Genomic DNA, 27,772 nt, shown 5'->3' with positions numbered 1-27,772 from the left:
GTGTTTAACATTTCCAAACATTTACCTCCATAAAAGTATATTTACATGTAATTTATATCCATTTTGGGTTTATTTGTATCATTGATACATTAATTATCATAAACTTACCTCTAAGTACAGATCAGCAAAGTAATCTCTGAAAATAAGTGTCCCCTCACTAAGAAAAATGATCATAGAGAAAACTAAAATTTTAAAATCATTAAGTTAATGGTTAATGAATTTTTATTGTATATGTAAAAAAGTTGTTTACAGATTATGTTAATCTTCTCAAGCTGCTATACAAAACATCATAGAAAAATTGGCTTAAACATTGGAACTTTGTTTTCTTGCAATTCTGGAGACTGGAATTCCACGAACAAGGTGTCAGCAGACATGGTGTCTGAAGAGAACTTCTCCTTAGGTTGTAGACAGTCACTGCTTCACTTTATATTCACGTGGCCTCTTCTTGGTGTAGAGAAAGAGAGAGGGGGTGGGCACTGTTTCCTCTTCTTTTAATATAGTGATCCTATCAGATCAAGACCCCACTCTTTTGATTTCATTTAACTTTAATTATGTCCTTACTCCACATATAGGCACACTGGTGGTTAGGGCTTCAACATATGAATTTGGGAGGGACACATGCAATCAGTCCATAACACAGATATTTAAAATTTGCTGTAAAGTTGATTAAAAATTAAGTTATTCCGAAACACAATATATTTTGAGAAGTAATTAGCTATTAAACGTCCATATGAAGTTTTATCCCCATTAAGAAATAGTGTTTAATTTATGAATTTTGATTCAGATATAAATGCATACATAAATAGTTAAGAAATGTCCATTTTGTTATAGTAAACTTATATAAAAGAACCCACTTTATCCTCAGTTTGAAATTATAGCCACATTTTTTTAAAAGCGTTTTGAAATCTCTACAATAAATATAGATGAAGATGAACCAACCTATATATATAATATGAAATTCCAATAGAAATATGACTATAAATGATAATATTTTAAACCATACACCTAAGGGTTTAAAGGTCATCTCAAAGCAGTTAAGTGGAATACAAATGAACTTTAAATAATTCCTTCAAAATAACTAATCTTATATTCATTGATAATAGTTCTTAAGAGATTATTTCATAATTAAGAAAGAATATCAAATTGTTTAAAATATGAAGTAAATTATTGACTGTCAATTTTTTAAGTGGAAGGAAAGCTAGAATAGTAGTTTTGAATACATATTTGTATAATTAGCAAAATAACTATGGAATTTATATTTGTTTCATAGTTACATGTAATGTTTGAAAGCAGTGGCAATGGAAAATATTAAATATATATATATAAAGATAAATATATATATGAAATAAATATATTGAGAAGAGAAATATGCCTACCACCCCACCCACATTTCACATCAAAATTGGCTCAGTTAATAGACAAGTGATGACAAGAGAAATAGAACTGGAGAGACAGCAAATCTTTTTATAGGAAAAGAGACTATAATAACTTTCTGGAAGAAAAAATATATATAGAAAAGAGCAGATAGAATCAAATATGAAAGAGCTGAAATAAAAGTGAAGAGAGAGGCAACAGAGATTGGATGTTGAAGAGATGAGAGATCTGGAGAGTTACTACAATCCATTGCAATTTTTAAAAGATAGAAGAGTAAAAAGGATTTTAATTGAGTTTTGTTAAGTTTTCTCTAATGTAATTCCTTTTTTCCACCCTCTGAAATACAGTTATAAAGACATATCTTCCAAATGAAATCTTATTTATGATTGGACATGTCTGTATGTGCACCTGTACATTTTACAGCTAACATACTGGCACGACCCTGAAGTGAAATCAACACATCCAGGTTTGCTTAGGTTACATGACAACCAGACCAAAAATTTCCAGATGGCGGGGAATTGTTGGGTAGCAGGAAAAGTAGGATGTATTCAAACTGGATAGAAACAGAGAGTTTATAATTGATGGGCCCAAAATAGACTCAGGAAAACATTATAAAGACTAAAATGCACTGACAGGGCTGCCGTGGTACAGCTCCACCACTCGCCCACCTTTCTTCTGTCCTTTGCTGTACTGATCTTGCAACATAAATTTAATTCAAGTAACATTAGGGAGAAGTCTATAAACAGGAAGACCTGTGCTGACCAGAGAAATGTGCATCTCAGAAATGTATGTACAGTTGACAGGGGAGGACTATCCTAACATACTGTCACTGCATTAGACATTTAAAACTTTGGCAAACAGTAAGAAAATGGAAGGAGGGAAACTCCCAAGTATGCTTGAAGTTAAAATTTTCCTTCACTTCAGTAGAGGAGGCATAAAAGCAAAATTAATTTGAAGCATGGAAAACAGAGAGGATTTTTTTTTCAAATGGAAAGTTTATGGATTTAGATTATTATTTATTACACCTGGATAAAATTTTTCATGTGATGCATGAACTATGCTATGAACTAATTAAAAACCATAAAAATTAACATTCATTTTGATGCGAGCGTTTTGACCTTGTGGAATAATTGATGTCAGAGAGGAGGTGTCTTCTCAAAAGTTAGTGCTGATTTCAGCAATGTCACTGAACTATGATGAGGCTGAATTAGAAGAATTCCACGGAGTCTTTACAATCCTGATCAGAGGCAGTAGCCTGGAGAAGGAAGAAAAAGTGGGTGACTGAAGGATTTAAAAAATTGCTGAACACTTCAAACCCTCTTGATTTCCTGGAGAACAGCTAGAAAGAAAGGCAGAAGCAAGAGACTTTTCAAGACCTCATCTTTGGACCTCTTAATTCTACCAGCAGAAAATAAGCACTCTAGCTAAGGAATATAGAAAACTATTACAATTTAAAACTGTTGCTATAGATTCACCAAGTGCCAGTGCTTAAGCTAAGTTTGGTCTAACTATGTAATTTATTCCACAAAATGTTAAATAAATGAGAGAAAAAGCAATAGAAGCATGATGTAAAATGGTGAACGCTTGATGCAGGACAGGTATCTCAGAGTATGCTCATTCCGTGTGATGTTCTACATCTTGTGTGGATCTAGTTTATATATTTGGTCCCTCAGAAACATTTGAATCCACTCTACTTTGCATGATAGTTGAGTTTCTTCCCCAAACATTATCTTTTGATTAAAAGCCTTTTGATTGAGACTTTTAAGAGTATGCATCTGTCCAGAACTTAAAAAGTCTGAGATTCGACCCTACTTCCATATTAGCAAGTAACAGTTTCATAGATCTTGAGAAATTATTTCATAGTTAAGAAAGAAGACTATCAAATCATTTAATTTTTTATTTCTATGATTTCATTTATTTTATATTTAGAAATGTTCAATGTGATATATGGCAAATAATTGTCTAAGGTTGTGAAAAATCTTCAATAATATTATGTACAGTTACAGAGATTGGTTAAACAAGTTACTATTATGAGAAGAACTAGCATGTATTAAACACTATGTAGTTTATAGGCATTATCCCATATAAGATATATATATTTAAATATATATCATTTATTTAATCAGCATGAAATGTATATAGGTAGTTAGAATTACTTTTATATTGCAGAAAAAAAAAACAGATTTAAGGAGGTTAAATTACATGCCCAAAATATAGGTGCTGGAGTCATAAGGTTATCCCAAATTTGTAAGATTCCAAAATGTGTGTTTTGAATATCACAAATACTTTCATTTTCAGCTAAGATGAAGTGAAATACATTTCTAAAATTTATTTTATAGAAAAATTTGGAAAAATGTTCACAGCATATCAAATAAAAGTAAACAATTTAAAGTAGTAGGATGTAAATATAATCCTGTTTGTATTTATAATTGGAAATATATGAAAATGTTTTTGTTATTTAACCTTGGATGTCCAGAATATGTGGTCATAAATGTTATTATTATAATAAAACTTATAATAAGATGACAAATTGTTTAAATTTAAAACTATTATTAAATTTGAATAAAACAATGTGTACAATGAATAAAAGATCAAATGCCAAGTAGTAGCTAAATCAGGAAAGCAATTAGCAAATAATTTCAACAGTGAATATTTATTTCGCTAATAGGGTTAAACATTTGTTTAAAGATGATGACCTAGTTTCATTAAGATCATCACTGCATGTAAACAGTGTGATTATTCTCACAAATATTGTAGAATTACACACATTTTAAACCTCACAGCAAGACTCTGTAATCATAGCAGGTCTTTCTAAAATGAACAGTATTTCTTTCCCAATAGAACCACAAGTAGACAAATGAGGATACTATGAATAATCATGGCTTCTATAAAGCTGCAGTAATGTTAATTTAGTATAGTTTAAGAATTATATCTCTTGAGGAAATTTCTGAGAAAAAACAGAGAATTTGCCTGGAAGCCATTGCCCAGTTCAAAAAGTGGGATATATATTTTAGTATCAGAGTAAAAAATGTATCATTTGCAGATATTTTTAACCAAAGCATACATTTTTGAAGCTTTATTTGTTAACATGAAATATTTATTGAGGCTTAAAACTATCTTTTCTTTTGGAATTTAGTAAAATGAGACTAGCACATGGTTTTTTTAATGGAAACTTCACTTTGTGAACTATATATGTGTGAGTAAACATAAATTTCATTGGTTAGAATTTTGAAAATTAAAAAGAAAGTAATTTAAAGGACAAATTGTTTGACTTTCCTTTGTCTCTTACAAATGTTTTCTTTTAAATTCACATGAGGTTAAAGAGAGTCACTCTTAGAGAAAACAGAAAGTTATTTATAATATACATATATAAAAATAGAAATGTTCTAAGCAAGAACTCTTATTGATAGAGTGAATAACAACATTAAATTAGAAGATAAACTAATATGAATATTAGATGAAGGTGAAGAATAGCCCCCTAAGTGGCAAAATAACAATATTCCCTCTTCACTGCATAATAAAGTTTTATTTAGTTTTTTTTAAATTTCATTATTTTTTATCATTTCCTTGAAAAACAAAAAAGGAAGTGAGCTATTTAGAAAAATACATTTTTTTTTTTTACCACCAACAGCTGTGAAGGATCTGCAGTTTCTTCACTTGCAATCTAACAAATTGGCCGACCACCACTTCATTGATGCTGACAAAAAATAAGAAACTCTCGGGTCAGAGAAAAAGGACATTATTACTAACAAAGATAGCAATAGATACAGTATTGGCATTTTGTGTTGATTTCTGAACCCTTGATTCCCACAGAGTGATATGAAGAGGATTAGGTGATTAATTTCTGCACATTCACTAAGCGGAATTACAAAGGAGAAGCCCTGATCTTAGGGAATCCAAACTTTCTCTTCTGTACAGTAAGCATGCCCACCTTCCATTCTGGAGGGAGACACTACCTCTCTCTTCCAAGCTGTTTGTTATAAAAACATCCTTATAAAAATAAGCTACATTAAAGGTAATCAGTACCTCTGATCACAAAAAGTGCTGAGAAATTTTCTCCTAACTCCTATAAATTGAAGAAAAGTCTCATTAAGATTTTGTAGTATACTATTTAATTCATTAGGTATGATTCTACCATTCTGGGAAAAATCATTAATATTTGATCAAAATATCTACATATGTTATGAGTTCATATTTCCAAAAATATTACAGTTATAGATTTCATAAGTAAATATATTTTATGTTTTACATTTATTTTCATTGTTAAAATACATTAATAATTTAATAATACATGCATGATGGAAAATTGGCAGGATAATATAGTAGGCAGAGCATAAGACTGGGAGTCAGAATACATAAAACATTGGCCAGCTCCAACATTAACTAAGAATGTGTCCTTTGATGAATCAGAATAAAGCTATGTTTTATTTTATTTATCTATATAACATGAAAAAATGCAATAGATGATCTCTAAGGGTCTTTTAATATCAAAGAGTTAATAAAAATATGAATATGCTAGAAGTTAATACAAAAATTACATTTTCTTTTTCCCCAAATGTAATTTATTTCATTTCAACTCAGTGAAAATGCACTGGATATAAGTAGAGTAGTATAAATACACAGAGGATCAAAATATGAACACATTCCCCCAGGAAATTTAATATATGGGGAAATAGACCTGCCATATAATTGTACACGTGGTATATCACATAAAGTTAGGCTGTTATGTGAATGGAATTTCCTATAATTGTGCATTACGCAAACTAAACAACTATATAAACCAGTCTATATCAGCTTTCTTTTGCCATGTAACAAGTTACCATAAACTTAACAGCTTAAAGCAACACATTTATTGTCTCACACTTCCTGGTTCAGAAGATCAGTCCTGGCTTAGCTGGGTCCTCTATTTCAGGGTTAATCACAAAGCTGCAATCAAGATGCTACCTAGACCATGGTTCCATCAGAAGCTCAAGTGGAAAAAGATCTGCTTTCAAGCCCTGTCAGTTTGTTGGCAGAAATCATCTCCTTGTGGTTGTAGGAATGAGGTCCCCATTTTCTTGCTGGTGATTCACTAAGGTCCACTCCAAATATCTAGAGGCCACCATAATTTCTTGCCATTTATTTGATCTTCCCCAATAGCCCTCTCACAACAGGCAGTTTACTTCTTCAGGCCAGCAAAGAAGAAACTCTCTACTTCCATTCTGTTAGGACAGAATCTTCTAAAACATAACTCAGTCACAGGAGAGTGACATCCCATCACTTTAGGTCTGTAGTGAGATCTAATCAATGGATGACTTTCCATCGCCTTTATCTTATCCTGTTGGTTAGGATGAAGTCACAGGTCTCACCCGTAATCAACGCACGACATTTAGGAAGCAGGGATTACTAGGAGAGTTGAGTCAGTCTAGAGTATGCCCATCACAGAACTCCAAAGGTTAAAAACAGAACCACAGAGGAATATGCAGAATCATTGTGACAAAAAATGCTATAAATGTACTAGTTAACTGAATAAACTTATTCATTTAACATGAGAAAATAAAAAAAAGACAGAAAAAAAATACATGTGTTATTGTTATTGAAAGTCTATGGCACAATATCCTTGAATATATTTAAAGTATGAAATATATTTCATGTGTTAAAATGTCCTTTAAATTACCATCTAATTTAAAGGACATTTTAACACACATATTCACACACATAAATGTGTATATTCACAAAACACAAAGCAGTATAGTAAAAAAATTAGTCTAAGAGAAGCACATAAAGAATAAAGCTAATATTTTCTTTGATGTCATGAAAATAAAACCAGATAGCATATGAAACTAGGTTGTTAAACTGACTTGATTATCAGATGTATAAGCAGAAAGTCACTGGACATGACAAGCATCATTACTCTTTCTCTGAGATCACCAAATGTCTACATGCCCATGATAATAGCTCATGCAGCAAAAATGGTGTTTAAAATCAATCGTTAGTATTGAAAAGTACTCTGGTGAAGTGAGAATTAGACAAAGATCCAAAGGCAACTCAATGGAAAAAGAATACCCTTTTCAGTAAAATATCCTTAAACATCTGTGTGCCCATATCCAAAAAAATGAAACTCAACACATACTTTAAACTATATAGAAAAATTAATTCAATATGGACCATAGACCAAATTGTAAAATGTAACACTATAAAACTTTTAGAAGAAAATTAAGGAGAGAATATTTGTGACCATGACTTTGGTGATGCAATTTTAGATGTAATATTAAAAGTCCAATATATTTTTTAAAAATAAATGTTGTCAAACATTCATAAGCAATTTGACTTACCAAAATTAAAACAAAATCTTTGCCTTGAGAAAGACTGTTACAAAAGAAAGAAAAGTGACGTCACAAACTGCAAGGAAATATTTGGAACCTCATATCTAGTACTAATCCATAATACATAAAGGTCCCTTTAAAATAATCAATAAGACAAACAGAAAAAGAATAAAATATGAGCAAAATATCTAAACAAACCCTTTACCAAAGAAGATATATTACCAACAAATATGTATATAAAAGAGGCTCAACATCATTTATTATTATGGAAATGTGAATTAAAAGCACAGTGTGACACCACTACTCACCTGTTTGAATGATTAAAATCTGAAACACTGACAATAACAAGTGCTGATAAACTTCCATTAATGGCTGTGGGAATGCAAAATGGTGTATCTTCTTTGGAAGACAATTTGGTGGTATCTGATGAGTTAAGACATAAACTTACTATGTGACCCAGCAATTACATTCTTATATACAGGAGTGAATTGGAAATTATGTTAACAGAAAATCCTGTTCATGATTGTTTACAGCAGCTTTATACATTATCATCACAAACTAGAAGCAATTAAGATGTTCTTCAACAAATAAATGAGTAAATAATGCATCTATACAATGGAATATTATTCAGAGATAGAAAGGGACTGAATTATTAATTCACAGAACCATATGGCTGTGTTTAAATGCAATTTACTAATAGAAGGAAGCCAGATACAAAAGGGTACATATTGTGTTTTCATTCACGTAATATTTTAGATAAAACAAAACTATAGAGATGAAAAAAGGTAAGTAGTTCCCAGGAGAAGAGTTGGTTATCTATAAAGGGAATTTACAATGGAATTATGTGAGTGATGAATATATACTGCTATGCATTTCTAAAACAACATTCAATTGTCCATCACAAAGAGTATAGTTTAATGTATAAAAATTAAATACACACAGAGGAAGATGAAGATCACAAGATAAAACCTATACTGTGAAAAATTAATCTGTCTTATGCATTTATAACATGACCTCATTGAAGGGCATGGGGGGGAAAAGAAACTGATCTATTTAACTTTGGAACAATATTAATTTAACTGGAAATTCCAATGCCAAAGAAAACAGAACTGTATTCGAGTTGGTAACTTCTTTTTCTCCCATGAGTAGAATTTAACAATTCTAAAAGTACTCTCTGTGAATATTAGTGGTGAAAAAGGAAATAAATGGACAATAATGAGGGCCGGGTTTCTCGCTGTCAGAAAGAGACATTAGGAATAATCTGTAGAGGAAGATTCAAATAAACTGTCATAATGGAGTAAAGTCTGAGGTATTATTATATATCAATGTTAAGTTCAATATACACAGAGATATATAGACACTGTGATAATTATAAATATGTGTGTATATGTGGGTTTCTATATTTAGATATAGTTACTACTTCTGTCTGTTAAAACTGCCTAGAAGCAATGATACATCAACAGCAACAAAAATATCCATCACTCAGAATAAGTATAGGGTCAGGGTCACATAAACAAGCTTCCCAATTTTAAGGTCTTGTATTTCTGGGATTTTTTATTTCTACATTGATATCCATTCTCTGTTTTGTTTCAGGTTTTTTTTTCCCCCATGAAACTTTTTAGTTACTCTTTAGGTTAATGAATTAGTCCTATAAGGGTTAGCAGAACAGCCAATTTATGAGGAGTTATTTTGCTTAAAAACAGCAATAAAAAAATCAGATGCAGATAATTTCAGGTCGCTTTACCATTATAATTATGCAGAATTTATGCAGGTTGACCTACGTATATGCCACAGAATTTATTTTATGTAAAACTGGATTGTAAAAAAGCAATTAAGTTTTCTTTCTGTTTTGATACAAGCAGAATGGAACTTCTTTTACATTTCGGTACCATGATACTGGTGACAATAAAGAGACATGAGTTTTTATGATTGTTTTTCATGCTTTCCTTCTTAACAAAAGTAATAGGATTTGCTTGAGAGTCTAGATTTATTTAGGACTTATTTAATTTTGTGTACATGTTTTGACACATTCACCACAAGATTTATTACTTCCTTATTCTATAGCAAATCTGACATTCATCCTCAGTGTTTTTCTGTTGAATTAAACTGTTGATTTAGGTTATACAGCATCCAAAAGCCTTTTCTGAAAGTCCAACTTTATTTTAGAATTATTCTTGTTTAGGTAGATAATCACACAATATATCAGCTTGGAGATATACAATAACAAGAATGTTAAAAGCTCTTACCTTGAACTGATTCTGTACATATCATACCAAAGAACTTTAGTCTTCATGACTGCAAACAATCTATAAGCATCCATTTTCTCTCTAATGTCAATAAACAAAATATATTTCCTTCAAATCTTGTAAGATATTTGAGCAGTACAGAAGGACTGACTTTTCCTACTTTGCAATTTCTATCATACATGCACAATATAAAAATGATACAAAGAGAGTCCCTAGTCAGATGATCATATCTAAGTTTTCCCAACAAAGAACTTTGTTTATTTTTAAAGGATTCATATGGAATCTGCAACTGACATGATATTTTCCAGTGTTGTTTGTTTTCCCATTTAAATTCTCCAGGATATGCAATAGTTTCTGGGCATTTGGTTAATCAAGTGTTATTGTTGGCCTCTGTTTCTGTGTCTCATTGGGGGATTTCCATTCTAATCAAAATAAATAGGCTGTTTCATACCAAAAGTGATCTTATTGACAGATCCTAAAAATGTTAAATGAGCTACCTATCCAAGAAATGTTGTGTTCTAATTTAAAATCATTATAGCTCTGGAGCCTTGACATGAAGTTATTTGTTATAATTTCTTATTTGGTTAGTGTAAGCTACTCTAGGTATTTATTGTTTGATTTGGGCTTTATTTAAAATTATTAGCACAACAGTTACATTTATATTTGAAATTTCACTCTGAAAAAAACATGGCACAAAGAAAACCATTTCTACTTTATTATTTGATTTCACAGTTGATAAATTAGTACTTAGGTACTTTAGTAGTTAACTGTTGTGAGTTTTTAAATAATTTCTATAATTTATCACATTTATTATATATTAACTTTTCCTAGGCATGTAAGGACAATGGTACTTGGTTTCTTTCATAATTCAAATTACACCCCAAGTAAACAAACAACTTTAACAAAAACTTTGGTTATCAAGAGTTTTAAATATTTTTTCTTTAATTTTAACTATTTAAGATTTCACTGTAACTATTCTTATGCTTATTATTAAGAAGGTAGTTAGAAGGTAGCCATACCTAAAAGTATGTACATTATCTAAAATATGTGCTATATTTTCTTTTCTAGGGAATATGGGCTATTTTTTTTTTCTGTTATTGGAAAAATTTCTTCATTTAAGAGCATATTACAGGGACTAGGATTGTAGAATCCAATAACAAACTACATAGATTTGAATACCAGCATTCTTTCCAACTGTGATTTTCGACATATTGCAATATTAATAGCACAATCTATTTCACAGGGTGAAAATAAGATAAAGATTAAATAATTTATATAAACACTTAGACAAGTGGTTGACATATATAAAACTCTATATTAATATGTTCTTATTACTATTATCTCATTTTAACTTGACATACCTTTGTTTAGTTGACATTGTTGGAGTCTTTTCTTATAATGCTGGTTTTCTTCTTCACACTGTAAAAAGAACAGCATAAAAAATGAAAGAAAGGAAGAAAGAAAGGAAGAAAGGAAGAAAGGAAGAAAGGAAGAAAGGAAGAAAGAAAGAAAGAAAGAAAGAAAGAAAGAAAGAAAGAAAGAAAGAGAAAAAGAAAAAGACGGAAAGAAAGAAAGAAAGAAAGAAAGAAAGAAAGAAAGAAAGAAAGAAAGAAAGAAAAAGAAAGAAAGAAAGAAAGAAAGAAAGGGAAAGAAAGAAAGAAAGAAAGAAAGAAAGAAAGAAAGAAAGAAAGAAAGAAAGAAAGAAAGAAAGAAAGAAAGAAAGAGAAAGAAAAGAAAGAAAGGAAGAAAGAAAGAAAAAGAAAGAAAGAAGGAAAGAAGAAAGGAAAAGATGTGGAGGAACTGGTTTAAAAGAACATAGACACATGAAGCCAGAATGAATAAAATAAAGTTAATCAACCAGTGTTCTATGAAAGTATATAAATTCTCACAAAAACTCCATATGTTCTTATACAAGAAGCTATTATGTTCTTAGGATTAATGCTTGATAAGTATTTTTGATCATTTTGATATTAATCTTGGGTATTCTAATCTTGGCTATTTAGAGTTCTCCAAAAATTCCAAAATTTAAATATATTAAACAACTGAAAATATGGAAAAAGTGAAATTTTAAACATCAAAAAAATATTAAATGTGAAAGAGATTAACCCAGTTAAAATTACAAGTCATTTTCCTTGAATTGTTATAATGACTAAGATGTAAATTGACAACATATATGAAAGATAGAGTTTCAAATTATACTTTCTCTAATTAAGAATTCCTTTCATTCAAATCTAATTTTAAATGCTTTATAAATAAGATCATTTGACATTTGCTTCTTAGTATCTGAGGAAAGACTCCATAGACCCAACAAGTGATGGTTCAGGGCAAGCTGCCCCCAAACATGGGGTTGCCACACACGAAGTTGCCAAACTGTCTTCTAAAGTAGCTGAATCATTGGAACCCTTAAAAGCAAAAATTGAGATTTTCTGCTGCTCCATTTCTCCACCAGCATCTGGTGGTATCAGTGCTTTGGATTTACATGTGGTGACATCTCATTGTTTAACTTGCAATTTCCCAATACATGAGATATCGATACTGAGAACTGATAAAGAGGAGGAGGAGAAAGAGAAGGGGAAGGAAGTAAGTCTCCATGTTTTGAAATTTGCTTTATTTGAAGTACATATAGCTACTCCAGCTTTCTTTCGATTAGTTTAGCATGATATGTCTCTGTATTCCTTTACTTTAATCTGTGTCTAAATATTTAAAGTGGGTTTCTTATACACCATATGCTGTTATGTCTTAATTTTTAAGTCCTCAGTCTGTTTAATTCATGTATTTAGAGCAATAAACGTAAAAGTCATTGATATAATTAGCTTATTATCTACCATATTTGTAACTAGTTTCTGTTTCTTTTTCATCTTCCACTATTTTTCTGTCTTCTCTGTTATTAATTGACAATTTATGATTCTATTTTTCTTCTCTCTTATCAATTATATTTCTTTCTAAATTTTTTATTAACTGTTCTCCTAGAGTTTATAATATATATTTACAACTAATTTAAGTCCACTTTCAAATAACACTGCAGCACTTCATGGGTTATATGAGTAACAGCATTTTCAGTTTTTCCCTCCCAACCATTTATAAGATTGCTGTCACTCATGTCACTTATCCATGTGCTGTAATCAACAAATACATTGTCTCTATTACAATTTTGAACACTCTTACCTGTTAAATTAAAAATAAGAAAAATAAAATATATTTTGCTTTCAAATATTCCTTCTACAATGTATTTCCTTTCTTTAAGTTAATCCATTATAATTTGTTCTATTCTTAAAAAAAAAAAAACTTTTCCAGTGTTATTAGCGATGCTCTAGAAGCTGTAAAATATATTTCATTTAGATAATATTTTTAGTTATATTTTGATGAATTTACATTGACTCTAAGAGCCAACATTAACTTATGAAGATTGATAGCTTTTCACATGCTCCATCTCAGGGAAGTTAAGATGGATGCATTTCTTATTTTTTTAATTAACTAATTTGTTTACTCATTTATTCCAGTTTTATTGATGTATTATTGAATATAACACTGTGTAATATTAATGTGTACAGCATAATGATTTGACTTACATGCATCATGAAATGGTGAACAATATAAGTTTAGTGAATAGCCATCATCTCATAACAAAGCAAAAGTAAAAGAAAAAATAGTTTTCCTTGTGTTACTGTCTTAACAATTTTCATATATAACATATTGCAGTGTTAATTTTATTAATCATGTACATTATGATCCTAGGACTTATTTATTTTATAACTGAAAATTTGTACCTTTTAACTACTTTCATACAATATCCCCCTTTTCCACCCCCCAGCTCTGATATCTTTTTTTATTAGTTCCTTTGGCTGGCTATTTTTCAGTTTGTTTGTTTCTTTCTTTTTTTTTAAGTATAATTGCCTATATTATGTTAGTTACTGGAGCACAACATAGTGATTTGATTTGATATTTCTATAGATTACAAAATGATCACCACAATAAGTATAGTTGCCACCTGTCACCATACAAAGATATTACATTATAATTGACTATATCACTCATGCTGTACATTTCATCTCTGTGACTCATTTATTTTGTAACTAAAAGTTTATACCTGTTCATTTTCCTCACCTCTTTCACTCAAACCACCTTACCTCCATCTGGTAATCACCTGTTTCTATAAATGACTCTATTTCTGTTTTGTTATGTTTGTTCATTAGTTTTGATGTTTAGATTCCACATAAAAGTGAAATAATATGGTATTTGTCTTTCTCTGATTTATTTCACTTAGCATAATACTCTCTAGACCATTCATGTTGTTGCAAATGGCAAAAAGCTACTATTTTATGGCTGAGTAGTATTCCTTTATATATGTATATAATATTTATATAATGTACATATATATACACACACATATATATATACACACACACACATATATATACATTCTTTGTCCATTCATCTATCCATGGGCACTTAGGTTGCTTCCATATCTTGGTTATTGTGAATAATGATGCAATGAACATAGGGGTGAGTATATTGTTTTGAATTAGTGTTTTGTTTTGTTTTTTTGTAAAAATATCCAGAAAAGGAATTGCTGGATTGTATGGTAGCTCTATTTTTAATTTCTTGAGGAAACTTGATACTGTTTTCTATAATGGCTGCACTAATTTACATTCCCACCAACAGTGGGACCAATCCAAAAAGCTTCTTTTATCATTTCCTCAAAGGCAGAGTTAGTGAAAAACAGTTCTCTCAAATTTTGTCTGAGAGAATGTTTATTCTCCTTCATTTATGAAGGAGAGCTTCACTGGATATGTAATTCTAAGGATTTTTTTCAACACTGTAAATATTTTATCCCACTCTCTTCTTGATTACATGGTTAATAAAGAGAAGTTTGATGTAGTTCTTATTCTGTTTTTCTTAAGGTAAGGTGTTCATTTTCTCTGACTTATTTCAGGATTTTTTCTTCATCTTTTATTTCTGTACTTTGACCAGGATATGCCTAGGGGTAGATTTTGTGGTATTTAACTTGCTTGATGTTCTCTGACTTCCTGGATCTGTGTTCATTGCCTGTTGTTAATTTTGAAAAATTCCCAGTTACTGTTATTTCAAACACTTTTTTCTGTCCCTTTCTCTCTTTCTTTCCTTCTAATATTCCCACTACATATATTTTAAGCATTTTGTAATTGTCCTGCAGGTCTTAGATTCTATGCCATCTTTTCAATTAATTGGTTTTTTTTTCTCTTTGCATTTCAGCTTTTGAGGCTTCTATCAACATATCTTCAAGCTCACTGGTTCTCTACTTTGCCATGTCCATTTCTGTTACAGTATTTTTCAGGCTAGAATTTTTCTTTGATGTTAGAGCCTCCCCTTCACCACTTACCTTATCCATCTGTCCTTGCATATTGTCCACTTTTTGAATTAAAGCCCTTAGAATATTAATCATAGTTATTTTAAATTTCTGGTGTGATATTTCCAAAAATCTCTGCCATATCTGAGTTTGGTTCTAAGGCTTTGTTTTTCTCTTCAGATTTTTTTTTTTTCCATTTAGCATGCCCTGTATATTGTGTTGAAAGCTGGACATGTTATACCGAGTAGAAAGAACTGATATAGCTATTCCTTTAGTGTGAGCTTTTATGTTTATCTGGCTAGTGGTTAGGTTATGTTTACTGTTTGCTATAGCTGTGGTGTCAAGGACTAAAATTTCCATTAGTCTCCCTGGTTTTGTCTCCCCTGCTGTTTTTGAACATACCTAGAGTCTTCTTAAGTAGGTCTGAGGTTTACAGTTATTTCAGTAGTAATCTTCTATCAAAGTTTATTAGAAATTTTGAAATTCTCTGACGCATATGTTGTACATATCAGAAAATGTAAGCATGAATCCAACACTACATCTGGGCAAAACTACAGTTAAAATCTAGTCCTCCTGAGTCTTAACTCAGGACTATTTTTCTCCTAATACATAAATGAAATAAAGGACACAGGTGAAAGCATAAGGAATGTGTGGAACCCTTATAATTATTCTTATAGCTGTGCTGTCTCAGTGAGAACATCTAAGAGGAAAAAGTGACTCTGAATCCAGAGCAACTATCAGGGAGAATTTAGGAAGGAACTGGTTGTGATCAGTGAAATCATAAGAAATGGTTGAGTGCGGGGCTTTCAAACGTAATCACTTTGTCTTTATACAAGATGGATGGAAAGAGAAAAGGGGTTGCAAATCTCAAAAACTCAGCATACTTACATGTGTCACTTGATGAACTGACTGGTATTTCACTGAGAAATCGGAAAAATTAAGTGGGTAGGACAAATCTGATGAATAAAAAGGACGTATTGCTCTTGGTAAAAGGTAGCACTACCTTATTAAACGGGAAAAAAAAGACAGAAAAAAATGTGCAATCTGTGTTTGAATAACCTGGTTCCTGACATTCTTAAGAGGAAAGGTTGTTTCATCTCACTTTACACTTTTATTATGCATTTTATCTTAGAGAGTGTAGCACATCTAATTAATGTACCATGATAAATGGAGTTTCTGTATCATTAGAACCCACTTATAAAGAATGAAAAGGGACCTCCATGTGCAAACACAGGAAAGTTAATCCCTAGCTATCAAAGGTTCATCTCCCGCAAAGTCATTTCACTTTGCTCATATATTTAATAGGAATCATTTATATAATATTCAGGCAATGGGAGAGAAACTGTAAAAAAAAAAAAAAGTTTTAATTGAGTTATTCAGCCATCAATTCAGGCTAGTCAGATTGTAAGAAGAGAAATTGAAACAGAAGCCCTGAGAGAGGATTTCCTACCAAAAAAAAAAAAAAAGCCTAGAAAAACAAAAGTGGATATTTTCACTTTTCTGAGACAGAGGGGAATCTTTCCAATCATTATGATGATATTTAGAAAAGTGAAACTTTCAGGGACATTATGTTATACCTAGATTTCTGGTAGCCAGCTTCTTCAGCCTCTAATCTACGCAACATTTTTAATGTTTATTTTAACAATGATCTTGTTTAAAGAATATATTTGATGTAGAAATACATAGCGTAAATGCAAAGTGAGACATATACTTGAAAATTCTACCTTAAAAATATTTTTATTAGTCACTTAATGAAAGATATTTCCAAGAATTCATGAGAAGGAAATTAAGATATTTCCATTTCATCCAAGCAAAGTTGATTTAAAAGGCTGATTGAATTTTCAGTGAATAGGATAAAAGTCTTCAGTGGTTATATTTGTGCAAATTTACAATCTAGAACTTTATTCCCTTAAAAGACACTTGACATAAAATACACCCACTATATTGACTAAAATGCCCATTTATACAATAACACTTCTCTTTCTCTATTATTGTTCCTTAGTCAGAATTTCCTTTCTTAACATTTGAGCCATATTTGGAGGTCAAACAAACCACTATAACTTCTTCACACTTGTGCAGAAAAGACGATAAAATAGAAAAGTGTCTGTTGTGCAAACCTGAATGGAGAATGAATATGCTATGTCATGGGAGATTTTCGTACATTTTCTTAGAACGATTTTTTAACAGTTACTGATTAATTAAATATGTAAAATAGAAGAAAATGGGTACATAATGAGTATTGCAGGCTAGAGAAATTTAAGTGTCTTAGCCTTATTTTTTATATTTGAAGAGTTTAAATTGTATGTTTAAAGTGGGATATTACAGACAAATTCAAAAACACAAATGTAAGATTGAGTATATATTACTGCAGATAGTTTTCTGTCTTAAGTTATTATTTTAATTTATTATTCTCCCTTTAACTGGATGATATTGCATAAAGATGGGTCACAGGCTTGGGAGTAAATGATTATCTCTAACATAACTTTTAATATGAAAGTTATATTTACACATACTCTATAGATTAAAAAATGAATGTGTTATTAAATGAAGACTCTGCCTCCACTAAACTAATTGTTTAAAAATAACATATCCCTTCATATATACACATAAGGTAATTTTTCTAATTCTTCCAGTTTCTTAATATATCCTGTAAACATATATTTACAACACATCAATAAAACCGTATTTGTGTAAACCCCCATGTCTCCAATGTTGTTCCAGGTAAAATACTCCCTTCAAGATGGTGGCAGTGGTCTGTTCTCTTATCATCCTCTCAACCTGGTGGGCTCATGTGCTAGACATTACTTTCAAACATTTTTTTGTTATCCAATTTACTTTTTTTAAAAAAGGGTTATTTAAATCATTATTTAATCTATTTAACACTATTTAATAAGGAATAACCGACCTGTGTACCACCAGCCACTCTCTCAAGTATTGGGAATATAAAAGTCACAAACTTGGTGAGGGGAGTAGGGATGGTGGGAAATAACTCAGTGATCGAGCACATGCTTAATGAGCGCAAGTTTCTGGGTTCAATTCCCAGTACTTCCATTAAAAATAAATAAATAAAAATAAAAGACACAAAGTCAATTTCTGGATAAACCTTGAAGTGAAGCCTTAGTTTCCATCCTAGAATTTCCTGGTTTCTTTTGTGTTTTGTAAGGGAAGACTGTGTGGTTTCTCAGCATGTTTTCCTTATTGGTAATGGGGTCTATTCAGATTTTTAAATAATTTCTATATATTACAATTAGCTCATAATCCACTTCATTATTTGAAATTCATCTATACTGCAAAAAGGTCTTTTCTTCAGTTTGACTAAGAATTATTTTTGTCTTCTAATTAAAATTTAGTCAAGAAATCAACTGCCTTATTTATTTAAAAAAGAATGTCTTGTATTTGTATATGTCATGATAGTTTCTCTTTGTGGCTGTCATTTTCTTTCCATTAATTCTTTCTTGACCTCATAAAGCTATTTGTTATATATTGTTTTAAACTCTTTGCTGTTTCTTTAAAAAATGCTACATATATTTATCTTTGTTTACTTTATTTTTAAAACTACATCTTAAGACTTCCAAAACATAAATTTTAACCAAAAGATGTCATGATTTATTTTTGCTAATAGAGATATATATAGAAAATGAATAGACAAGATTGCATGTATCTTTAATTTTTTTAAATGTGAATTTCAAATAATATCAAAGTCAGTTAATGTTTTAAAGAGTAATCCATTACGCAAAATTTTGAGATTTTGGCAAAGATATTATGATGTGTTATCAGGTTGAAATACTGCTCATATATGAGAGAAACATTTATAACGGACAAAACAAATTCAAATTTTTTAAATGCTGTATTTGGGGGATGCCAAACAAGTAGTTGACTTTATTTTCCCTTTTCAGTTACCTCTATGAAGTAATGAACACATAGTAAATTCACTATTATTCTCCTGTGAAATTGACACTGCTCATCTTAAATGCTGCTTTAAAAAATCCATCACAGCTTGCATAAATTACACAGTCATACTGTTTAAAGATGTGAAATTAGAACTCAGGAATTCCTCGCATTTAATTTTAAACTCAATGTTCCCAGATGCACATCTTTCTGAACAGTCCATTAATCAGAAAAGCTAGAAACTATTAATCATAGTTCAGTGTAACAATTTTTTCATATGTTCCTATCTTTGTTGGGCTATACATTTTGAAAATTGCTTACTCTTGGGCATTTTCTCCATTTGAAGATAAAATATCATGCCATCAACTTAAAATCTCTGCTATAATGATCTGAAAATGTACTGTTCATTTTTTTAAGACAGTCTGGAAAGCTGACAAGATCAAAAAGTCAGCATTTGAATCATCACTAGCTTGAATGGTTTGATTATTAAAACACGTCTTCATCATTATAAAATTCATTCAGATACATATAAAAGAAAAAATCATTTTTTATAATGTTAGAATAAAAAAGACATGGTAAAGATTGCTCATGATGCCCCTAATTTCTGTGGCCTTTTAGACTTGAAAGGGAGCAAGAATAGATTGAAATTAATACAACATTGTAAACTGACTACTGACTATACTTCAATTAAAAACTATAATAAAAAATAGAAAATTAAGGTAGCAAGGGAGCAGTGGGAACTATTAGGCAGCCAGAAAGATAGAAACTATTTCAGTGACTACACAAAAAATTTCCATCGTCCTAAGGGACAGATTTTCACTGTATAATATGTTCTCCAATCTCTAAACAGTTCCTTCCCTTGACAACCCAGAGTCCAGTAAAACAGAAAAGTAATGGTGAAAGACACTTTTATATATCTCATAAAAGCGTTTGGTAATGAAAACATGTCTGCCTCCTTCTCTGATGAGGACTGTTAGGTCTTGCCCCATAGATACTCCTGCCATTGGACCTTAGACAATGCAAATACAGGTTGTGATTCTGAAAGATATATATTGTTGTTACATCACTGCACTAAGGCTTCTGATTCTCTGTCGGGTACATTTGTGTTTCCTAGTCTTTTTTATTTTTTTTAATTTTTTTCTATTTACTTAATTATTTCTTTTAATGGAAGCACTGGGAATTGAACTAAGCATGCAGTCTACCGCTTGAGCTATACCCTCCCCTCAAGAAATCCCGATATCCTAGTCTTAATTCATGCCCAAGTCGTAGCTCCAAGAGAACCTTGGTATCTGTATTCAACTTGTGGAATAGAATTTAATATTTGCTTCAACTGTAGGGATTTACTGAAGCATAGAGAGGTAATTCAGATACCAAGCAGCCACTCCATATATCAATCATAAACCATCTTAAAAGTGTTTCTGTTTTACCTCAACAGATATTTTTGCAAGCAGTTATACAGCAATCACATTATAGATGTGCTTTATATAAACATTTCAGTCGAGGAGCAGTTATGCTTGCTTGTTTATGTTTTTAATGTTATGTATAAACACGGAAGCAAGTTGATATAGTGTAAATCTTCTTAAACTTGTTCATATCCTGAAACACATAGTAAATAAAAATAATGGTATGAGATTGGGCTAGTCTGCCAAGGCTGACCGTTGCTGCTCCAGATTTAGCCCAGATGTCAATGCCTACAGATAATCAAAATCTTGGCTCACCTGTCACCGATTCACAGCATTTCACTTGGAAACTTTAATTTACCTTACGTGAATCACTTAATCTTTAGAATCTCTTTTTTTCTGATTTAGGAAGTGGTATTAAAAATACATGACATATCCAATCTTAGGAATATAAATAAATATCAAAATAAATATATATTGATTCAAAACAATGAAAACCATTGTAGACCTAAATAGAGTAGCCAGACAGTAATGTTCCTGTTATGTTAATGTCATGAAGTATAACTTCTACAAAGATAATCTGGATTTGTTTTAAAAATAGATATAATAAGATTGTATTTTTTTAACTTTTAATACCTTTTTATTTCAAAATAGATTTACAGAAAAGTTAAAAAGATAGTACAGAGATCTCATATACATCATATCCAGTATTTGCCAGTATTAGCATCTTTCATTAATACGGTACATTTGTCACAGTTAATGAACCAATATTTGTTTGTTCTTTTTAACTAACATTCATCTTTTATTTAGATTTCCTTAGTTTTTTCCTAATCTTTTTACCTAATCTCCTTTTGCATTTCCAGAATGTCATCCAGGGTACCATACCACACTTTAAAGATCATACCTCCTTAGTCTCTCTTTGCTGTGATAGTTAAGATGTATTATTTATTCTTATTTGTACAAATTCTTGTACAAGTGAATTTTTTAATTGTACAAATTATATTTTGCTACAGCTATCATTCCTTTATTTACCTTTATCACTGATAATTTTAGTGTGATCTTTTGCTTTGTGTTATTATTTCTAATTATTGTATTTATATACAGTTTTACTTACCTATTTCCCCTGCCATGGGTAGCAATACAGCTTTCAATTCCTGGTTATCACTAAAAAAGAAAAAAAAATTTGCAGTGAAAATTATTGTTTATGTTCCATTATGGTTTTCATTTTGTTTTGTTTTGTTTTGTTTTTGTATTTATTTGCATACTTGATTGATTGAAGGGTAGTTGATTTACAATAGTGTATGTTACAGATATTCAGTATAGTGGTTCACAATTTTAAAGATTATACTCCATTTATAGTTATTACAAAATATTGGCTATATTCCTCACACTGTACAATATATTCTTGTAGCTTATTTTATACCTATTAGTTTGTACCTCTTAATCTCCTACCTTTGGTTTGTCCCTCCCCCTTTACTTCTCCACATTGGTAAACACTAGTTTGTTCTTTATATTTGTGAGTCTCTTTCTTTTTTGTTAATATTCACTAACTGGTTGTATTTTATAGATTCTACATATAAGTGACAACATATGGTATTTGTCTTTCTCTGTCTGACTTATTTTAAGTTAGCATAATGCCTTCCAATTCCATCCATGTTGCAGCAAATGGCAAAATTTCATTCCTTTTTAATAGCTGAGTTGCATTCCATTGTTTCTTTATATACCACATCCTTTTTATCCATACATCTGTTGATGGGCACTTAGGTTGCTTCCATATTTTGAGTAACACTGTTATGAATGTAGGGGTGCATGTATCTTTTCAAATTAGTGTTTTGGGTTTTTTTTGGATACATATCCAGGAGTGGAATCGCTGGGTCATACAGTAGTTCTATTTTTAGTTTTTTGAGAGACTTGCATACTGTTTTCAACAATGGTTGCATCAATTTACATTCTTCCCAACAGTGTACAAGGATTCCCTTTTCTCGACATTCTTGCCAACATTTGTTATTTATGTTCTTTTTAATAATAGCCATTCTGAGAGGTGTGAGGTGCTATCTCATTGTGGTTGTGATTTACATTTCTCCCATGTGGCTTTGAGTGAGAATGTATCTGAAATACACACATAAAAATGAGATTTCAGAATTATGGGCTTTCCTTTACTTATATTGATAGTCCAGGTAACAATTGGTATTATCTAACTATCAGTTTGGGAATGATTCCTTTTATCAAAGAATTATCAAATGTTTAAAAACTGATGGAACAAACGTTATAGCTTTTTTTCTCTTTTACGCTAATAGTATAACTACACTGATTGTTTTCTAACAAACATTGAACCATCTTTGCATTTTCCCCGGTGGACAGAATTCTATGATGACGCTTAGATGCTCACCCCTTTGCTCACATGCTCTTTATAATTCCTTCAACTTGAGCGTGGGCAGGATATGGTAGATTTTACTTCTGTGACTGGGTTACATTACACAAGAGGAAAGGCGCTTTGATGTAATTAAATTCCCTAATCGGCTAACTTTCAATTAGAGGATTATCCCGGGATTGTTTGACCTAATCAGTTGGGAGGAAGACTACTTCTGACAGACCTGAGTAAATCATTTTAAAAGAAGGCTCCGGCTCTTCCTGGAGAGAGTGAATCTCCCTTGTGGATCCCAGCCTCCTGCTGTGACATGTGGTTCAAGTCTGCTTAGGCACCTCACTCCTTGATGGCCTGCCCTCTGAATGTGCCATCGCCCCTCACCTAACATGAAAACCAGTTTCTTATAATAAATAATATACAAGTACCAAATAAAAAAAAAAAAAAAAACAAATATTAACTGGTTATATGTATGACTGTCCAAATTTCCTTAAAATTAGAAGGAATTAAAGTTCCTAAACATACATTTATTTTCAAGGATGTTAATGTGGGCAAAACACTGATGTGATACTTTTTAGATGGATTTTTTTGGTTCTCCCTTAATCTTTTAAATTCCAAGTTTCTACTGCATCAACCAATGAGCACTTTAAGCAAATGGTTCCTCACGTACATGTGTTATTTTATTCGTAATCCCAATGTAATGAATACCAAGTCCAGTCATAACCAAATTAATTAAACTAATTTTACCATTTTAAGTAAAATTAGGCAACCCATTTTGAAATTTAGAGTTTTGAAAAATTTCATTTAGTGTTTTCCGAACATATTGGCATCCTATGTAAGTTAGATTGACAATGAATATGACAAGCACCTGGACAATACAATTGATTTAAACAACTACAAACTAATTTTTATTCATCAGTCAAATCACAGGGGTATATTGAGAGGACAATTGGAGACAGTCAAATGACATTAGTTTGAAGTGCTCTCTTGAATCTTGTTATCAAGTCTTTTCAATCTGTATTCTACATCATTCTTTCCTATTCTTTAATTAATATCACACTGGAATCAGTGTTTCAAATAAGGAACATACACACAGACACATAAGAATGGTGATACTGGCTGAGATTTCTAGATTTTTATATTTAAATGATTATATATTATAGAAGTTGGTTAAATACTGACTCTTGCTTATTTTCTACACTTACATTCTTATATTCTGTATTCTTTACATGATACGTAATGTATTATAAACATTTTTATATAAATTCAGAGATGCATTTTTTCACAAATATTTATAGAGAAATATTGTTTGATCTTTCAGCTACAATAGAACATTTCATTTGGCTTTTTTTCTTTTTAATTATTAAGGTTAATTGATACTTCCTAGGCTTAAGAGTACAAACTCTGGCTGTATGTTGCCTGGATTTTATCGATAACACCACTATTTACACCCTGATGACTTCATACATATAATCTGTAAAATGGAATCTTATTTTAGCCAATTGTCATTGTTAGCCAATGGCATGAGACTAATGAAATAAAAGATTTTAGTGGATGCAAAATGTTTAGCATGTTGACCAACTTATAGAATGCCTTCAATTTATATTAAATAGTTTTAATAGCTTAGAGGTAGAAATATTTTATTCTTATTTTTAGTAGTAATAATGCCTTCCTTGTTTCCAAAATGTGTTCCCTCATTGATTGATACATATATAAAAGAAAAGTGGTAGAGAGCATGCTTAGTATGCATGAGGTCTTGGGTTCCATCTGCAGTTACTTCCTCTAAAAATAAATAAATAAATATACTTACCTCCAAACCCCAAAATAATAATAACAAAAAAGATAATAGCAGAGTTTTCTTTCACTTCTCATAGATAATTTTTGTTCACTCAGCTCCTAATCCAGTGGCTATTTGCAAAGCTTCCTTAAAAAAAGACTGAAGATAAAAAAAAAATGTATTTTTATTTGCAATACAGTTTTCTACATCTGTGAGAGATTAATAAGAAAATAAGCAAGCTTATTTTTATTTATTAGTTTTGGTTCTTTTATTTTGCATCTTTGAAGTGAGTGTGCTGGGAAATAATTTAGGGCATCATTGATAGGGAGAAAGGATTGTTGCATAATAATGAAGCTGTTGAAATATATTCAATAATATATTACCTATCCAGGTATAGTTTTCATTACCTCCCTTTAAACTTGTTTATTTCCTTCAAACAATTTGTTCTCTAAGAAAGTATAAAATTATTAGTTCTCTGTGTTCAGAGGCTTACTTAATGTGCTGTGCACTCCCATATAGCCTTTCCCTAGGCTATTTACTATAGCACCAGCAGATGAATTTTAGATGTCAGTTAATGATGCAAGATGGGTCACAGTGATGAATTTTATTGGAAAATGGGATAGCCTAAGAAAATGAAAATCTAAATCTATGCAATTTATATGGAATAGTTAAATGACTTCTTAAACTTTGTTCAAATATTAAGGACTGTAGCAACTGAAGATTTTAATGAATACTTCATTGAGAGCTTCCAACATATACTCTCACACATGCATATTTTTGCCTAAATGTTTGCCTGTATTTTCTATACTTACCTATTTTTTGTGCCTTGAAGAGTAGAATTTTTTAGGAACCACTCTGATATATCACTTTTAAGACACAAACTGCAAATTTGTTTACAGTCATGAATAGAAGCTAGTTTAGTTTTGGCCAATGAAGTCTCAGTCATTAATCGACGGAATCCCTGAAATCAGGTCACTCCCTAAGCTATAGCTTACTCTATTGGAAAGGTCAACACCAAACAGATCATACTAAGGTTAGGCAGTCTTTGTATCTTGGCTTCGACATATGTAAATATTAAGTATACTAATTAAAACATACTTTAAATATAACTCTACATTTACAGAGAAACATCATCTTGACCAAGGAACTAATAACGTCATCATTAGATGATCCATATCACTTAAGTCATGCCCTAGAATAAGAATGTATATAAAAGGAAATGGAAAGGGGCTAATATTTTGGGGCATATCTTATGTGAGAGGTCTTCTACATGAAACTGTTATTCACAGTCAGTCTGAGATGTATATCAGCATTGCCCATTTTATAGATGAGGTAATTAAGACTTAGAGAATGATTAACTTCCCCAATGTTACAAACGTGAGGATGGATTTGACCCCATTATATATGCCTCCAAAGCCTGGGTTATTCTCGCATGCCACTCTGACCTCCCAAGTGAGCTAACTCAAGGTATTTACATATTATGAAATGCACCTGTCTTAAAGGTCTCTCTCTCTCTCTCTCTCTCTCTATACACACATAATTTTTAGTTTTGACAAATGTATACACACATATCTCCACCACCATAATCAAGACATAAAATCCTTCCATTTTCCAAGATATTCCCTCTGTTCCTTCTCAGTCAGTTCCCCAAAATCTCAGCCCTAGGCACTCACTCATCTTTCTGTTATGTTAGGTAAATTTGCCTCTTCTAGGATTGCATGTGAAAAGATCATACATATGTATAATTTGTGTTTGGCTTCTTTCATTTAGCTTAATATTCATTTAGCTTAATTTTGAAATTCATTTATGTTCTGATGTTTTTCTCTGTTGAGTTACCTTTAATTGCTCAGCATTCAGCTCTATGGGTATACATATTTTGTTTATCCATTCATAAACTGAAAATTAATGTTTTCTTTCCAGGTTTTGATAAATGTGATTGAAGCTGTTATGAGATTACAAGTACAAGATGTTTGTAGACATGTATTTTTATTTTTATTGGATATACAAAAGTGGGGTTGATGAGTCAAATGTTAAGTTGTTCAGAAGTGGAGAACTCTTGTTTGAAAACTTGCACCATGCAGCAGAGACCCAAAAAGCTTACGTCTAAGAGTAAAATCTATTCTAGACCCTCTGTAGCAAAACAAAAATATATGTAAAAAAGGGAAAACTCTTTCCCAAGTAACTTAACCTACTCCAGATTAAACCTCCACACTCATTAAAAGAAAATTTAGACACTTGAAACCATAACATTCAAAATGTCCAGCATCTAATCAAAATTTAGTGCACGTGAGAGAAAGCAGAAGAATGTAGTCCACAACCAAGAAAAACAAATAAACAAACAGGAATTAAAACAGATTCATAAATAACATAGAAAATAGAAGTATAGATTTAGCAAATGAAAACTTCTTAACTCTACAAGGATTTTACTGCAATATATGGCTTATAAGGTACTCTACAATCTCCCAACTCTAGATCTTGAAACTGATCAATGCTGCTAGTGTTAAAGTTTCCCATCCCTATGATAAAAAAATAATAATAACATAAAAGCCTGCAATTTGAAAAAGAAGCAAAAAAAGAAGATCCAATTAGTTACAATTTTTACATATTTGTAAATTTGCTGTAAAATGGGTTAATTTTTTCCTTCCAATTTACATATGTAGCCCATGAAAAAGTAAGTTTATCTGACATACAAAACACATTTATTTATATAAATATTTCATCTAATTAAGGTGCAGTGGTGTAGATGCAATGTAAAAGTTGTAGCTCATTAAACAAATTGACAATTACAATAGTATTTCCCTTTAACCTGGGCTCCATGCAGTCTATGAAAGTAATTCCTGATTCAAATAACTTATTGGGGTGGTTCCTCATTTCTAAATTTTTTTCTAAGATTAATTCATACTTTCATAATGAAAAAGTTAACAATATAAAGTTCCATATTTTAAAAATTTATTGTATCACTACTTCAGTATAAAATTAAATATTAAATAATTCTGAATTTTAAAAAAATCACCTAAGTTGGCTCTCTTCAAATTGGACACTGATCCAATTGAAATATTTCCCAATGGTCTATACATGATGGTCACAAGAA

The 27,772-nt window shown here is 31.0% G+C and overlaps 1 long non-coding RNA gene across 1 annotated transcript; it reads right to left on the bottom strand.

Annotated features, from left to right (window-relative positions):
• Nucleotides 1–204: 204 nt before the first annotated feature.
• On the bottom strand, nt 205–27,300 carry LOC141579763 (uncharacterized). Its single transcript, XR_012511724.1, has 5 exons — nt 21,654–27,300; nt 11,287–11,344; nt 9,926–10,006; nt 7,988–8,102; nt 205–7,722 (listed from the first exon to the last, which is right to left on the bottom strand). It is a non-coding gene; the product is annotated as an uncharacterized LOC141579763 (long non-coding RNA).
• Between the last annotated feature and the right edge of the window lie 472 nt (nt 27,301–27,772).

Source organism: Camelus bactrianus, chromosome 14, assembly GCF_048773025.1.
Source record: "Camelus bactrianus isolate YW-2024 breed Bactrian camel chromosome 14, ASM4877302v1, whole genome shotgun sequence".
Taxonomy (NCBI): Eukaryota; Metazoa; Chordata; class Mammalia; order Artiodactyla; family Camelidae; genus Camelus; species Camelus bactrianus.
Note: the sequence above shows the minus strand (reverse complement) of the source record. Positions and strands in the feature narration are given on the sequence as shown.